The sequence below is a fragment of the Eurosta solidaginis genome, chromosome 2, assembly GCF_040869045.1.
Source record: "Eurosta solidaginis isolate ZX-2024a chromosome 2, ASM4086904v1, whole genome shotgun sequence".
Lineage (NCBI taxonomy): Eukaryota > Metazoa > Arthropoda > Insecta > Diptera > Tephritidae > Eurosta > Eurosta solidaginis.
The window spans coordinates 148971404-148982044 of record NC_090320.1 but is presented as its reverse complement, the minus strand read 5'-3'; positions in this window follow the sequence as shown (position 1 = coordinate 148982044).

Sequence of the window (10641 nt, the reverse complement as noted above, 5' to 3'; positions counted from 1 at the left end):
AGATTGTGCAACAATACGCAGCAGATAATCCATTTGTTCACTTTTTTCATGCCATTTTCATCTTTTATTTGAATTCTCAAGGTTTTTAAACTGCCAAACCTTTCCTTCAGCATGCCGTAACAATGTTCAATTCTAATCCTATAGCGGCTGAATATTTTGTTAAAGAAAGTCCGTTGGCTTTGTGTTAGCTCTCGAGAATTTTCTCTAAATGGTGTTATAACTGTGATAGACAATTTATAGGCACTGTCGCCGGCGATCCATTCAGCTCCTCCAAAAAATTTATCAGCTTCATTGAACAATTCACTATTATTAAAAATACGGGCATCATGAACGCTACCTGGATAACCCAACACCAAATGTCTTATTTGAAGCCTATTATCACAAACGGCTTGAACTTTAACAGAGTAGTGATGCTTGCGTGAAAAGTAAGCTTCTGGGCCTTGCGAAGGCTTTTCTGCGAATGGAATTTCTGTACCATCGACGTATCCCACACAATTCGGTAGTTCATGCCAGGTCTCTGATACGAGCTTTTTACGTTCATCGACATTTTGCCAAAACAGATAACGATCTTAATACTTTAATAGCGCTTTGAAAATTCTCTCGGTCATAATCTAAGATAAATTGAACGGTTAAAAATCAATTGGCAAAACAATATCGGAAACTGACTTGAATGATACCACCATCACTAACTCCAAACAAACCGGCAATCTTGACTCAAGTAGCACCTCCACCGCTTGAGCCTAAGCGATATAATACGATTGCTAATTGTGTTTCCAGAGGGAACTGTTTACAAGAACGTGATTGGTTGAAGACCTCATCATCCCTTATTAAATTTAATAACATCGAAGGTTTTCCAGCTTACGCGTGTAATCTTCTTGAATCTACTCTCATCAAGCTCCCAAAACACTTCTTTTACAAACTTCTTACATTTTGGAACGCTATTTTGAATAAACCGCACATTGTATCTGCATTCTTCGCCTAGGGCACAAAAAAACAGAAGTTCCTCCAATATTTTATCTTCTTTTCTTCCTTTCTCTTCTAGAAAAAAATATAAAACTTTACTCATATCAAGCAAAATACAATTTAAGTTATTACCTTCGTCCTCACAAAAATTCGACAATCATCAAATCATTTAAAGCTGCTACTTGTAATAAATTAAGCAGGTTTTGTTTTTCGCTTATTCTCGGCATTTCTAAATGTTTACTTTTTACAAATGACAATAAACAAACTAAACAGCTGACTTTTAATAGTTTTGCCATCACGGTTTGCCATGGGGCATTCATTTAACCGTAGTGGCAACTTTGCAACTTCGCAATTATTACAAACATGCGACATTATATGAGCACCATTATTGAAACTTTGGCCCGTTGCCTTGTCTTACTCCCTTTTATACTTACTGCTGGGGCATATAACGTTAAGTAAAAAACGGAAAATTTTAACAAGTGCATATACAAAATACCTATCGGATTTCCCGTACTCACACGTACACAATCACACACCCACACACTCATACTAACTAGCCTTTAGATGTAAATCATACGTGTACTTTCCGTAATGTTGCTAAGCCTTCTGCAACATTGTGGCTGCTGCAAACGTCGTGCTGCTAGTGCCTTTTGTTTCTGCCACCTGCAACAATACTGCTGCGTTTACCATGGACAAATGTTGCCTCTCGTTTATGCCCGTGTGGTAAAAGGCTGGCGTTACAAGGTGGCAACGAATTAATTCCAAAAAGTGATGACACTAGCATTCGCAGGTCTCAAACCATCTCAAACGTTCCTTTACATGGATGACTTAGTTGTACAAATGGGAACAAATATATGAGGCGCTATCTGAAGAAAAAACTAAAGCAGAAAAAGCATACAAATGCATAAATAAAAACACCACGATAAAACCAGAAACTATAATAAAACATTACACGATCGTAGAAGCCCTAAATAATATAAGGCAGGTAATCAATAAGGTAAATAATATACTAACCAAAGAATACCAAACAGACGTACGAGACAAATTAGTATCCTATTTAGCTGGATACAACATAGATACACCTATATGAACTACATTAGAGGACAAACTCCAGGTTAAATTTAGCTCAGTTCTTACCAAACTTTCCCGAAACCGCACCCCATCACCAGCATTGAGTAACACTTCATCAGTGGAAGAAAATAAACCACTAAATCTGCCACTCATTAATATCACAATGACTCAAACCATAGTAGAATTCATCAAAACCGCCTCATCAGTGCTACCAGAGTTAGATGGTAAGCCTGAAAATTTGCATAGTTCCTTAGATGCCCCCGTATCCTCGACCAAATCAAAGATAATCATGAAGCCATTGCTATAACCATGATAAAGACCAAGCTAAAAGGCACGGAAAGAAATTTCAAAAGTAACGAAAATACAATTACACAAATAAAACTAGAATTAAGAACTGCAATCAAAGGCGAATCAGTAGAGGTTTTGAAAGAAAAAATCCTGAATATCCAACAGCGTAGCAAAACCGCAAACCAATACACTGAGGAGATAGAAAAGATAACTAGGTCACTGGAGGGAGCCTATATCTCGGATGGATTAAACCCAGATTTGGCAACGAGATATGCTACCCAAGCAGCAGTCAAAGCTATGTGTAATAACTGCTCCAGTTATAAAGTGAAAATGATCATGCAGGCGGGAACGTTCACAACAATGAACGATTCAATTTTAAAGTTCAAAACCAGCTGCACGGAAATCACAAGCAGCTCGAACACAATTTTAAATATACGGCAACAAAATCAACATCGAAGTAATTTCCGTGGAAGTTACCGAAGTAACAACTATGGGAATTACCGAGGCAGAAGATTTAGACCACAGCCGAGATACAAAAATAATTCGCGAACAAATAGTAATGCCCAAAGAGGATCACAAACCCAAAATGACACAGGCAGTACAATCAGACGCGTAACGTGCGCAGTTGTACCCAGCAGGAAAACCAGGAACTCAACAAGATCAGTATATAGGAAAATATGTGTACTAAACCTACACCTAAACAGCTACATATCTACAAAACCATCACTAAATAATTCAATTTCAAATTTCTTAATAGACTCCGGAGCGGATATGTCCATTATTAAAAATAATCAAATCAGTAATTGTATAACATTAAAAGGAACACGATCAATTTTCAATTGGACTTCACTGTCCTGTACCATTTCAGCAACTGACTTTATTTTTCCAAAAAACCAAATTCACATTCAAACGGTGCTTAAAACTTAAAACATGATGCATATACTGTATATGCCTTTTTGATATGCAGTTAGGTCAAATTGACTTAGCTAAAATTATATGTATATATTATTTATGTACATTGTGTTTAGAGAGACAAAAGAAAATATGAATTGAAATGGAATGTGCGACTCTCGTGCAATTAACTGTGCTGTGATAGATATGTACAGAGGTATGTAGGTAAATATGTTATGCAGTACTTATATATTATACCAATGTAATATATGCGAAACTGTATGATAAGATGGGCGCAGTATTTGTGCACTAGCAGAGGGGTGCTTCTGGGTAATTATTCCCAATCTCAAACATCCTGCCCAGCTGAACCCTCGCGGTTCAGAATTTCTTCGGTTATTCCAGTCAGCCTCACAACCTTTTGCACTGGTCGCTGACATTGGCGTTTGACGTATGTTCCTTCCGAAGTTAGTTGGTCTCCGTTGTATGCAATGGTAACCACTCGTACAAGGCCATCGCTGCCAGGGTGGGTATCAATAATGCGACCAATTCTCCAGTACGCCGGTGGCAAGTTCTCATTTCGAATAAGTACTACATCATCGAGCTGTAGGTTTGGTTCAGGCCTCATCCACTTGCTGCGTGCCTGGAGCGAGGTCAAATATTCATTCTGCCAGCGTGCCCAAAAATGCTCGTACATTTTTTGCAACCGTTGCCAGTACACTAGGCGGTTTTCGGGGATGTCCGGCAGGGGCCTTTCTGGACGGCTATTTAGAGGACGGCCAATGAGAAAATGGCCCGGTGTTAGAGCCAAGACACCTTGCGGATCATCGTGTAATGCCATAAGTGGCCGGGAGTTTAAACAGGCTTCAATCCTTGTTAGAAGCGTATTAAGGTCATTATAACGTAATGATTGTCTGCCCATGATGCGAAGTAGATGCTTTTTGGTCGAGCGAACCGCCGCCTCCCAGATTCCTCCATGATGTGGTGCAGCTGGTGCTATGAAATTCCATTGAGTACCCGATGAAGCTACATGCTGCTGCGTGTACGTTGACATCCAGGCCTTTAAATCATCACGCATCTGCCTATCAGCTCCTACAAATTGAGTACCATTGTCGCTGAAGAGCTTAGCACAAATTCCGCGGCGGCTTATAAAGCGATCATACACATCTATGAAGGACTTGGTGCTTAAATCTTCTGCAAGTTCTATATGGACGGCGCGTGAGGCCATACACACGAATACTGCCGCATAAGTCTTCGTCGTTATATTTGACCTCTTGCCACCCGTTCGTACATGAAACGGGCCACAATAATCGAGACCGCTGTTTGAAAACGGTGGGGCCACAAGTACTCGTTCTCTAGGCAGCGATGCCATTTGCTGCTTCTGAAGGATTCGCTGATGTCGCCGGCACACGCTACATCTCCAGACGTACCCCTTCACTTGTGACCGCGCGTGTATTACCCAGAATCTTTGTCTTAAATATTGTAACATCTGCTGAATACTTCCATGAAGACATCGATGATGGGCATCAGCAATTATTAAATTGGCAAATGTACCCTTGGGGATAATAATTGGGTGCCGTTGCTCGTGTGGTATGTTGGCATTTTTGAGGCGTCCACCGACTCGAATTATACCTTCATCGTCCATGTATGGGTTAAGTGTCAAGATTTTACTTCTGCTATCGAGCCTGAAATTTGATTTAAGGGCACTAATTTCAGTTTTGTACTCCTTACCTTGCACTTGTTTAATAGTGAGATGAAGGGCCCATTCACGTTCTTCAGCTGTCACCGGTTTCGACCTCTGACCTTTGTAGAGTTTGAGGAATCGCCGTAGCCTCACTGTTGTGTTCAGGACGCGACCAAGTGTGCTAAATTTGTCAAGAAGAGGAATCCGATGACCAAATGCTACTGTTGTAAGTAATTGATGATCTGGGTTTATAGCTACTAATGCACGCAGAGGGTGACATTCCGCAGTATGCGATTGGTATTGATCATCAGTAAGTTCTGGAACCACAGCCTCATCATCATAACGAAGCTGGCAACGAGGTGGACCTGTCCACCACAATGGATGGCACTGGAGAGCGGAGGGCATAATTCCTCGGCTTGCACAATCAGCCGGGTTGAACTCGGAGCGAATGTGGTGCCAACATGTAACGTTGGTATTGGCCTGTATGAATGCCACGCGATTAGCCACGAATTGCTTTAATGACGCTGGCTGTTTGCGAATCCAATAAAGGACTATTGTCGAGTCACTCCAGAGTATATAAGGTGAATGTTCCAAACGCAAAGCATTCCTTACATGATTGAGGGTTGTAACAAGGAGGTGAGCCGCACATAGCTCCAAACGTGGTATTGTAATTCCCCTTACCGTTGCCACCTTTGTTTTAGCAGTAACAAGTGCCATCTTGGAATCACCACTTGGTGACACACTGTTCGCATAGATAACAGCAGCGTAGGCCCTGGAGCTGGCATCACAGAATCCATGTAGTGTAACCGATGCAGACGAGGACATGTATAAACAACGAGGTACCCTAACTTGCGCTAATTCCTGTAGACCGTTTCGAAACTCGAGCCATTGATCGCGCAAATCTGTGGGAAGTGGAGTATCCCAACTCAGGTCTGCCTTCCACAACAGTTGAATAAAAATTTTCGCCACAACTACAACAGGAGCTAGAATACCAACCGGGTCGTACAATTTAGCTACGTCACTTAAAATATTCCGCTTAGTCGCTGGTGTGTGGATTTCGGAAATACGGACTTTAAAGAATAGTTCATCGGTTAGTGGATCCCAATGTAAGCCTAAAACAGTTGCCTTGGAATCGCTGAATTCGATGTCTTCCAATGATTCCTCTGGAACGGTGATCGCTCCAAGTGTTTTGGCACAGTTGGAGTTCCATTTGCTTAAAATGAAGTGACCTTGACGAAGTACTTTATCCACATCTCGGGCGCAATGAACAGCTTCCTCGGAAGAATCAAAACTCTCCAAGTAGTCGTCCACATAAAATGCACTAAGTATGCTATTTCTAGCTGTAACTGCGCGGCAATCATTGGCGACAATGCCGAAATTATCTATGGCACATTGGCGTAATGAACGGATCGCATTGTACGGACCACTTGTCATGCCGTACGTTACCGTTGCTAACTCAAATATGCGTAGTGAATCTAAAGGAGACTCTCGCCACAAAATACGTTGCCATTTGCGATGCCATGGATTGACCTCAACCTGGCGGAACATTTTCCTTATATCTGCAGTTATGGCAATCCGGAATCGACGGAACCGGTGAAGAATATCTATCAAATTATCTTGAAGTTGTGGTCCTGCAAACTGCGTGTCGTTGAGAGATAACCCATTGGTTGTTTTACAAGACGCGTTAAATACAACACGAAATTTTCCCGTCACCGCATGGTGAGGGATGTAGTAGCAATCCGTTGGGTCAATCGAGTCATAATCGACTGCATTCATATGACCAAGCGCGATGTACTCGCGCATAAACGTGATGTAATTGTTGCGAAGTTCAACATCGCCGGCTAGCTTACGCTCAAGGTTGAAAAACTGACGTCTCGCTATCTGATATGACTCACCTAAAGCAGGCGCATCCGGGCGAAAGGGGATTTGTACACTATAGCGGCCATTTGATATGCGCCGTACCGTGTCGATGAATATGCGTTCGCATGGATCTACTGAGAGGTCGGTTGCAGGGCCAATCTCCTCCACTTGCCAAAACCTCTGCAAAAGCTCGTCCAGTCGCTGAGTGTTGGTGCATTTACTGATACAAAGAGCGCGTTTTGACTCGCATCGTGTATTTGTTGTCGCAGGTCCGAAAACAACCCAGCCTAGGCGGGTGCGCAGCGCACACGGCTCGTCGAGAGATCCCTCAGAAATACCTTCAGCTATTAACGCTGGCCAAATATCGGCACCAATAAGCAAATCGATCTTGTCGGGCGTGCCAAAATTTGGATCAGCAAGTTGGAGTCCTGAAATGTGGTTCCAGGCAAAGGTGTCAACCTTTGACACTGGTGTCGTAGTCGTTATGGTTGGCAATATGTAAACCTCGAATTGTACTGAAAACGTGTTATCGATGAGGGACGTCATTTGCACCGTCGTGGTGCCTTTAGTATAAATTGTTGCGTTTGCCCCTATACCTTCCACTCGTATCTCGCCAGGGGTTCTGCGGAGATTCAAAAATTTAAACATGGATTCACTGAGGAAGCTCACCTGAGATCCGATGTCGCATAGTGCCCGACACTGATGTCGCTGTCCATAGCAATTAGCCAGGTGAACTCTGGCCGTTGCAAGTAAGATAGTCCGGTCACCTTGGACAATGAATGACTGGACCTCGTCTGTATGTCATTGCTGACGCGAATACACTCGAGGCGGGGTTGGTCCTTGTGCCGGTGAATTTGTCGCGGTGGATGACGAAGTGGAGCTGGCTATTGCTGGTACCGAGTTTCTAGTTTCTTGGCTCACTCCTTGTGCTGTATCTCCACCACGACAGATTAAAGTATTATGTTTCTGTTTGCAGATCGAGCACACACCAGAAGAGCACTGCCGACTGGTATGCCCTGGCCGGAGACAATTGAAACATACTGGTACCTGTTTGACAGTCTCCCAGCGTTGTTGTACATCTAAGTTGCGAAAACGTTGGCATTTCATTAGGCGATGATTAGCTGAGCACTGTGGGCATACAGCATCTGGTGACATACGCAATGATTGCGTGGCGTTTGCGGTACCAACGTGCGCCTTAACGGTACGTCCAGAGCCTCGCTTGAGCGCAGGTTGCATAATAGCAGGCGTTGGTGTAGAATTGATGTTGTCGGAACGCCTCTCGATAAACTGTAGTAAGTCCTCTAGCTTCGGTATGTCGGACGTTTTGAGGCTCATACCCCATTCGTTTCGCGTCGTTGTCGGTAGCTTCGGCAAAAGGACCGGAACGGCAATTGCATCCCAGTGTTCCACAGGAATTTCCATTACGGCGAGGGCGCGGAATGAGTTGCGCACACAATCGACAATGTTTCGCAGCGCAAGCGGAGTCTCTGCTGGATTATCTGGAAGATTAAGGAGGCTCTGTACATGTGTTTCGGATAATAGACGGGGATTGTCATAACGGCGTTTTAACTCTGACCACACCTCATCGTAGCCGCCAGTATACAATCCCCCAATCATGGGAACGCTGTCTTGGTCAACACATTGACGAAGCTTGCCTAGTTTGAAGGCGGGGTTCAAGTCGGATCGGTTATGTACCAAAGTTTCGAATAAATCCTTAAAAGCCAACCAACTTGTTGATTTCCCATCAAAACGAGGAATTGTTAAAGGGACTAGACGCATATCAGCCTGATGGTTGGTTATCGTAGACTTCACCTGAGTAGCAGGAGGTTTTAAACGACGCTGTAACGCAACACATATTGTAGTGTACAGCTCCTCTGTTGTAGTTGTGGCGAAAATTTTTATTCAACTGTTGTGGAAGGCAGACCTGAGTTGGGATACTCCACTTCCCACAGATTTGCGCGATCAATGGCTCGAGTTTCGAAACGGTCTACAGGAATTAGCGCAAGTTAGGGTACCTCGTTGTTTATACATGTCCTCGTCTGCATCGGTTACACTACATGGATTCTGTGATGCCAGCTCCAGGGCCTACGCTGCTGTTATCTATGCGAACAGTGTGTCACCAAGTGGTGATTCCAAGATGGCACTTGTTACTGCTAAAACAAAGGTGGCACCGGTAAGGGGAATTACAATACCACGTTTGGAGCTATGTGCGGCTCACCTCCTTGTTACAACCCTCAATCATGTAAGGAATGCTTTGCGTTTGGAACATTCACCTTATATACTCTGGAGTGACTCGACAATAGTCCTTTATTGGATTCGCAAACAGCCAGCGTCATTAAAGCAATTCGTGGCTAATCGCGTGGCATTCATACAGGCCAATACCAACGTTACATGTTGGCACCACATTCGCTCCGAGTTCAACCCGGCTGATTGTGCAAGCCGAGGAATTATGCCCTCCGCTCTCCAGTGCCATCCATTGTGGTGGACAGGTCCACCTCGTTGCCAGCTTCGTTATGATGATGAGGCTGTGGTTCCAGAACTTACTGATGATCAATACCAATCGCATACTGCGGAATGTCACCCTCTGCGTGCATTAGTAGCTATAAACCCAGATCATCAATTACTTACAACAGTAGCATTTGGTCATCGGATTCCTCTTCTTGACAAATTTAGCACACTTGGTCGCGTCCTGAACACAACAGTGAGGCTACGGCGATTCCTCAAACTCTACAAAGGTCAGAGGTCGAAACCGGTGACAGCTGAAGAACGTGAATGGGCCCTTCATCTCACTATTAAACAAGTGCAAGGTAAGGAGTACAAAACTGAAATTAGTGCCCTTAAATCAAATTTCAGGCTCGATAGCAGAAGTAAAATCTTGACACTTAACCCATACATGGACGATGAAGGTATAATTCGAGTCGGTGGACGCCTCAAAAATGCCAACATACCACACGAGCAGCGGCACCCAATTATTATCCCCAAGGGTACATTGGCCAATTTAATAATTGCTGATGCCCATCATCGATGCCTTCATGGAAGTATTCAGCAGATGTTACAATATTTAAGACAAAGATTCTGGGTAATACACGCGCGGTCACAAGTGAAGGCGTACGTCTGGAGATGTAGCGTGTGCCGGCGACATCAGCGAATCCTTCAGAAGCAGCAAATGGCATCGCTGCCTAGAGAACGAGTACTTGTGGCCCCACCGTTTTCAAACAGCGGTCTCGATTATTGTGGCCCATTTCATGTACGAACGGGTGGCAAGAGGTCAAATGTAACGACGAAGACTTATGCGGCAGTATTCGTGTGTATGGCCTCACGCGCCGTCCATATAGAACTTGCAGAAGATTTAAGCACCAAGTCGAGCACTGCCGACTGGTATGCCCTGGCCGGAGACAATTGAAACATACTGGTACCTGTTTGACAGTCTCCCAGCGTTGTTGTACATCTAAGTTGCGAAAACGTTGGCATTTCATTAGGCGATGATTAGCTGAGCACTGTGGGCATACAGCATCTGGTGACATACGCAATGATTGCGTGGCGTTTGCGGTACCAACGTGCGCCTTAACGGTACGTCCAGAGCCTCGCTTGAGCGCAGGTTGCATAATAGCAGGCGTTGGTGTAGAATTGATGTTGTCGGAACGCCTCTCGATAAACTGTAGTAAGTCCTCTAGCTTCGGTATGTCGGACGTTTTGAGGCTCATACCCCATTCGTTTCGCGTCGTTGTCGGTAGCTTCGGCAAAAGGACCGGAACGGCAATTGCATCCCAGTGTTCCACAGGAATTTCCATTACGGCGAGGGCGCGGAATGAGTTGCGCACACAATCGACAATGTTTCGCAGCGCAAGCGGAGTCTCTGCTGGATTATCTGGAATAATAGACGGGGA